Source organism: Suricata suricatta, chromosome 1, assembly GCF_006229205.1.
Source record: "Suricata suricatta isolate VVHF042 chromosome 1, meerkat_22Aug2017_6uvM2_HiC, whole genome shotgun sequence".
In the NCBI taxonomy this organism is placed as follows: domain Eukaryota; kingdom Metazoa; phylum Chordata; class Mammalia; order Carnivora; family Herpestidae; genus Suricata; species Suricata suricatta.
Genome location: NC_043700.1, coordinates 165,379,137 through 165,386,775, shown reverse-complemented (window position 1 = coordinate 165,386,775; position 7,639 = coordinate 165,379,137).

Sequence of the window (7,639 nt, the reverse complement as noted above, 5' to 3'; positions counted from 1 at the left end):
GAAGGAAGGGAGGAAGGAAGGAATGAAGGAAGAAAGAAAGGAAAAAAGGAAGAAAAAGTAAGAAAGAGAAAGAGAAATAAACTTTAAAAAAAGAATGGGTCTATGGGACACCTTGGGTGAAAGGGAGCCTCCCAGTCCTGTGGGCATTGTCCTTACATGGGTAGCCTTGGTGAAGTTATCCACTGATGTTTTTGGAAAAAAGAAAAATGGACATTTGTATCATGTACACCCTTAACCAGCAGATGTCATGCAAAGTCCTGTGAATGTGTTTTTCTGCTTATCGTTAGTAGAATAACAATAGTGTATGAAACTTCAAAGAAAACTTTGCAAAGGCTTATAACACCAAGAAGTATCTCCATTTTTTGGATAAGAAATAGCAAGTTTAATAAAAATTGTTAATATTTTAATATATTTAAGGGAAAGAGAAGGAATCAGATATATAATACATTTGGGAGAAGAGAAGTAATTAGGAAGAGACGTAACAGGATATTTCTAGATTTGTATCTTAATGTTAAAATACAATTATTCTACTTATTCTCCATCGGTATGCTAGCCTTCATAGTTTAGTAATTATGCTATGTATGGAGGACAGGATAAATTTAGAATGGCTTTCACTGGCATTGATTTTGTTTCTTTGATTAATGGTCTGGTTTTTTTTTTTAAAAAAAACTAAATCATATAGATTTATGACATAGTGCTTTATATAGAAGAAATGCTATTGTTCCCCAACAAATCTGCAGAAAGAGAAGCTTTTCCAAAGTCACCTAGAAAAGGACAGTCACATCCTGGTCTAAGGTTGTTCATATTTTACTGGATTTTTAAAAATTTCATACTACACTCATATGGAACTTTTTTCATATTGAATCCTACATTGTTCATTCTGAATAAATACCCACACCACCTCCCTGCAGGTTATGTTTAGTACATGTTCCCCCTTTGCTGTCAGCTGCATTATTTATAAGCTCTACATCATTCCCATAGTTTATCAGTTTACTATTACCTTTCTTTTCAGATCCTTAGCAATTTGATAGACATCACTGGGTTAAGTACTAGGCTTTGTGGTACCTTATTGGTCATCTCCTAAATATTTGAGAAAAAAATACAATGCATCACTATAATATATGTGATTATGTTTTCATTCAAGCTAATGTGAAACACAGAGTTTATATCCAGTGGGTCAATAAACCAGTTATGGAAGAACAAATGCTCCATGCTAAGCCAGCAGTGATTGTTGATGGTAAATTTTAGGGTAATGTCCTTATTAGGTATGTATGTATATATGTATGTATGTATGTATGTATTACATGTAGCCAGAACTTCAGAGCTACAAACCATTTATTAGTCAGGATTTTCCAGAAAGACAGAACCAATAGGATGTATATACAGAGAGATGTACTATATGAATTAGATTATATATCTATGATCTGACATATCCCAATATCTGCATTTAGCTAGCTGGAGATGCGAGAGCATGGTGTAGTTCTAGTCCAAGTGTTAAGAACTGACAACTAGGAGAGCCAATGGCATAGATTCAGTCCCAAACCCTTCAGGCTTGAGACTCGGGAAGAGGTGTTGTTTCAGTTATCATTTAAAGGAAGGAAAAAGACAATATTCCAACTCAAAGGCATTCAGGAAGGAGGATTTTCCTCTTATTTGAGGAGAGGTCAGCTTTTCTGTTATATTTGGGCCTGAATAGAACAACTGAGGCCAATCTGGTTTACTCAGTCTACCAATTTCAATATTAAACTCATTCTAAAACATCTTCACAGAAACATCCAAAAATATATGGAATCCAGCAGCCCAGTTTAACACATAAAATGAACATTACAAAGCATTAGACTCATTTTTCTTGCTCAGTTTCCTCACTACAAAATGAAACATTTGTTCTCGATCAGTGTTTTCCAAATCTAGTTGAACTTCAACTAGATCCTTTAAAATACAGATTTTTGGTGTTTATTTGAGGTCTACTGTTTGAGGTCCACTGAATCAGACATTCTACGGAGTCCAGAAATAAGTGATTCTGATTCTATATGCGGCATACTGATGTTTGGAACGCTACAAGCTATATTTTTCCATTGTCAGCTGGCTTCTTACCATTTTTTCCAGTAGAGTTCACTAGAAACAGACTGGAATGTGGCAGGAAGAAAAGGGGATTTCTTTTTTCCTATTTGCTTTCTTTCCTTGTCATCATCACTCTAGAAATGACCCTTTCACCTTGGAAGAAATAGTTGATTACAGTCTAAACTTTTATTGGCACTTTTAGAATCAGTCTCATTCTGACCCCTGAGAGCTCCCATCCTAGAGAACCAGGTCTCAGTTCTCTGGGTATTTTATCGGATCGATCCTCTGAGGCATCAGTACAGATAGGCAACAGTTCTTCCTCTGAGATACGAGACCAAACCTTACAGGACTCCTCCTCTGAACTCCCTCCTCAGGTCCCCAAACCAGCTAATTTCTGTATCTTCTTCAGATGTTTGAGCCTTGACTCCATGGTGACTTTCCTGAGCTCTTACTTAGATTCTGATAACTCTGAACCCTTCCATTTGTTTCTCCTAATTGTAGAGGTACTAGCTGCCTCCTGCCTTTCTATCTAGTATTAACCTTACTGTTGCCTTTGGCTGTTCCTGTCTTTTGACACCTGCTTCACCAATTCTACATCAAATATTCTCTGTTAAAAGGCCTAATGTTTTTCATCAAGACATTTCATTTAATATTCTTAATGTTCTCTGGCTGATAACTATCTGTGTCAAGTTAGTGAACTATCCATGTGAATGTCTATGTGGAGAATGGTCCACTCAGTGCAAAGAGCAAGTACAAAGCCCTTAAAGCATAAACATGCCTGGAATATTTGAAAAACAGCAAGGAACTCATAATGTTGGAGAAACGTGAATGAGGAACAAGTATTTAGAGATTTCAAAAAAGGCCAGATCAGGCATGGCATTCTAACTTATAGACAAACAAAGAACTGTGGCTTTTCTAGTGCTGAGGGAAGCCACTGAAGCCACTCTTCTCCAAGGAGAGGATTGATACGATATGAATTTTGTTTAAAAAGTACCACTGTGGCTGCTGTATTTGAAATATATTTAGGAGGACACAAACCAAAGTAGAGATATCTGTTAGGAGCACATTGTAAGCAAGCAAGCAAGAGATGAGGATGGTAATTTTGTTAGGGTAGTAGCAGTGGAGGTTATAACTAGTGAAACTGTGAATATATTTTGCCAATAAGTTGGATGAGGAAAATGACCTCAAGTTTTTGGCCCATGCAACTGAAATGAGGCTACCACTGATAGAAATGGAGCTGTTTCTTTTGAGGAGGATGGACAGTAGGAGAAATGTTTTTAACATATTAAGTTTCAGATGCCTACTAGACATCACAGTTGTGAAGTAGACAGTTATATATGTGGGTCTGAAGGTCAGGGTTAGAAGTCCCAGATGGAGATATAAATGTGAGAGACCTCAGAATACAAATGATATTTAAAGGCTACAGTGGCGCAATTGGTTAGTGCGCGGCACTTATAGGACAGATGATATTTAAAAACCATAAGAATGGATCAAATAATCAAGGGAGTATTGAATAGAGAAGGTAGAATATATAGAGCAGAATAGAGAATATATTCTCTATATTGAATAAAGGTGCAGGAGATGTCAACAGTTAGAAAATGAGAAGGAACCATCAAAAGTGACTAAAGATCCAGAAGAGTAGGAGGAATATCAGGAGAGTGTGGTATCCTGGGAGGCAATGATGAAGAGGTTTCTAGAAGGAAATAACATAAACAATGTCAAAGGGAGCTAATAGGTCAACTGAAAGACTGAGAGCAAAAAAAAAATAGCTTCAGTGATGTCGTTGATGACCATTACAAATAGCAGTTTCTGTAGAATGGTGTAGTTGAATGTCTATTCAGTTGAGTGAAGGGGAATAAGAGGTATAAACTACCAGTTATAAAATAAATAAGTCACGAGGATGGAAAGTACAGCATAAAGAATATAGTCAATAATATTGTAATAATGTTGTATAGTCACTATACTTAACATAGTGAGTACTGAGTGATGTATAGAATCGTTGGATCATTATTTTTTAAAGTTTATTTGTTTTGAGAGAGAAAGATAGGGGAGGAGCAGAGAGAGGAAGAGAGAGAGAGAGAATTCAAGCAGGCTCCTTGCTATCAGCACAAAACCCGATGGGGCTCAATCTCAGGAACCATGAGATCATGACCTAAGCTGAAATCAAGAATTGAATACTTAACCAACTGAGCCACTCAGGCACTCCTAGAATTGTTGGATCATTGTGTTATGCACCTGAAATGAATATAGCATTGTGTGTCAGCAATGTATGATTCAATTAAAAAGGAGAGAGAATGGAAGTAGCTAAACTGCAATCAGAGAGTACAGACAACTCTTTCAAGTCATTTTCTTTCTTTTTTCATTTTAACTGCAGTATAGTTATCATGATAATATACAGTGTTACATTAGTTTCACACATACAATATACAGATTCAGCAATTCTATTTGTTACTCAGTGCTTATCATGGAAAGGGTAATCTTAATCCCATCACCTATTTCATCCCCACTCACCTTCCTTCTGGTAACCATCAGTTTGTTCTCAATAATTAAGAGTGTTTTTTGGTTTGTCTCTTCTTTCTTTCTTGTTTTGTTTCTTAAATTCTATGTAGGAGTGAAATCATATGGTACTTTTCTTTCTTATTCTGACATTTCATTTAGCATTATATCCTCTAGATCCATCCATGATGTTGCCAATGACAAGATTTCATTCTTTTTTTTTAATGGCTGGGTGATATTCCATTTTGTGTGTGTTTGTGTGTGTGGGGGGGTGTATACATACACACATATATATGTATATATACCACATCTCTTTATCATTGATCTATCAATGGGCCCTTGGGTTCCTTCCATAATTTGTAAATAAGCTGCTATAAACATAGGGGTGCATGTACCTTCTCACATTGGTGTTTTCATATTCCTTAGTTAAATATCCAGTAGTGGAATTATTGGATCATATGGTATTTATCTTTTTAACTTTATAAGGAACCTCCCTACTATATTTCACAGTGGCTGCACCAGTTTGCATTCCCACCAACAGTGAAAGATTATTCCTTTTTCTCCACATTGTTGCCAGCACTTGTTTCTTGTATTTTTTTATTTTAGCCATTATGACTGTTGTGAGATGATATCTCATTATAGTTTTGATTTGCATTTCCCTAATGATGAGTGACATTGAACATTTTTTCATGTGTTCTTTGAAAAAATGTCTGTTCAGGTCTTCTGCCCATATTTTAATGGGATTTTTGTTTTTTCTTGGTGTTAACTTATACAGGTTTTTTTTTTTTTAATACATTTTGGATACTAACCCTTTATCAAGTACATTATTTGCAAGTATTTTCTCCCATTCAGTTATTCTCTTTCTTTATAATGTAAAGTAAATGAGGGAAATAAGATGGTAACTGAAGTAGGAAGAAGAATTGATAGTGCTTTGGTTTGTATTTTAAAGATGGAAGGGGAAAAAAGCATAGTTTGTGTGGCTTGGAAAAATCCACTAGAGAGTAAATCTTGACATCCTTGATCGAAAGCAAATGTGGGAAGATTTCCTTTAGAAATATGAAAAATCTATGGTATTTTTAAGTCATAAAACCTATTATTTCATTTTCCCACTTAAAACCTATGAATGATTTATTTTTATTTTAAAACAAAATCCACAATCCTTACCCTTATATTCCAGGTTGAATTTGACCTGCATTCTGTCTTCCTTGGCCGCATCATCTCCTCCCACCCTTCCTGCCACACTGAACTCAAAGCAGACTGGCTTCCTTTCTGTATCCTGAACACCTGAACACATCAAGCTTTTTTTTTTTTTTTGTATTTTAGGAACCTGCGCTTGCTATTCCTTCTGTCTGGTTAACTATTTTCTTGGCTTTTTACTGACTTCCTCTTTCACATATTTTACGTTTCAGCTAAATACTTTTTTTCCCCCCAGAAAATCCTTTCCTGATAGGAGCACTTGGGTGGCTCAGTCAGTTAGGCATCTGACTGGCTCAGGTCATGATCTCATGGTTTGTGAATTTGAGACCCGCATTGGATTCTCTGCCGTCAAATGGAGCCTGCTTTGGATCCTCTGTCTCCCTCTCTATTTGTCCCTCCCCTCTCAAAAATAAATAAATGTGTAAAAAAAAAATAAAAACCTTTCCTGATAACCTTATGTTAATAAATACTCAGAAATTACTCTGTCATTATGCACTTTCACTGACCTTGTCATGATTTGTAAATATCTTGTATATATCTGTTTACTTGCTCATTGTCTTTCTCCCTAACAAATCTACGTTCTAGCTATCTCTGGAACACTTACTAAAGTGTCAGGCTCACACAGGCGATCAATAAGTTATGTTGATGACATAAATAAATCTTTATTAAATAATAATTAAAACCTCAGTGTCCAAAATTTTCTGGGCCTCTAGAGTGTTTATTACTTTAAATAAACATACAACAATAATGTGAACTTCCATACTGGATAATTGCAGAAAGTCTAATTCTCTTCCCAAGTTTTTTTTTGAGATTATTCCTTATGTGTCCTCAAAATCCACCTTGTCTTGCTTGTCACTGCTTTTTCTTCCTTATGGATTACTTCCAGCTCTCTCTCACTACTTTATTATTCCTGAGCATACTTCACCACAAAACACAGACAAAGGTGCCTAAACACAGCTAGAGAATGCTCTCATGTTTAAGAATTTATTAACTCTTGGGATAATCATGATGCGGGTAATAACAACAATCTCATATTCAGCACTTGCGAGGACTAAACGCTAGTGTGTGTGTGTGTGTGTGTGTGTGTGTGTGTGTGTGTGTAGTCACTCAATTATCCCACCATTCCTAGGACATAACCGTTATTATCTCTATTTTCTATATAAAATAGTGAAGCACCGAGAGGATATATGAACTCCCCCAAAGACATGTAACTAATAAGTGATTAACTCAGGCTTTAGTCACAGGCAGTTTGACCAGGGAGTTTATCTTAAATGGAAGGAAATTGTAATGTAGAAAAGAAAAAGTTAAAAACTGGATCTGTGATAATGCTCTTTCTCTAACGTATTGGCTGTTCTCTTTGATTCAAATTCTCCTGCTAGTCAGATCTTTCTCATGTCCTGGCTTATTTCCATATTACTTAGAACACCTTGGGGCCTGATCTCTCTTTGGGGTAAATTCATTTTTTTCTCAGCTCTTAATTCACCCTCACTACTTCTCCTTAGCCAGAGAGAACCCATGTATCTTAAAGACAGAATAGGCTCTGCAGAGACTGACTCTATGCAACCGAAGCAGAGCCTTTTGCATGATTACATATACAGCAACAGCTCGATTTGAAGCATGTGCATTTCCAGTTCACCACTCCTTACAAGGGCAAAGAGAGGATGTTGACATTCACCCTAGACTGTAGAAACGGCTGTAGCCTTTAGAATGGCACACTCCGTCCCCAATTGATATGCAAGATACTGTAAGGGTAAAATGAAACAACGATGGCATTTGTTATTCCTAGGAGCTAACAGGAAAAAAAAATTCCTAGGAGCTAACAGCATGACTGCAAGTGTTATAAAAGAGCGTTATAAAAGAGCTGGGAAATAACAGCGTTTTGTTG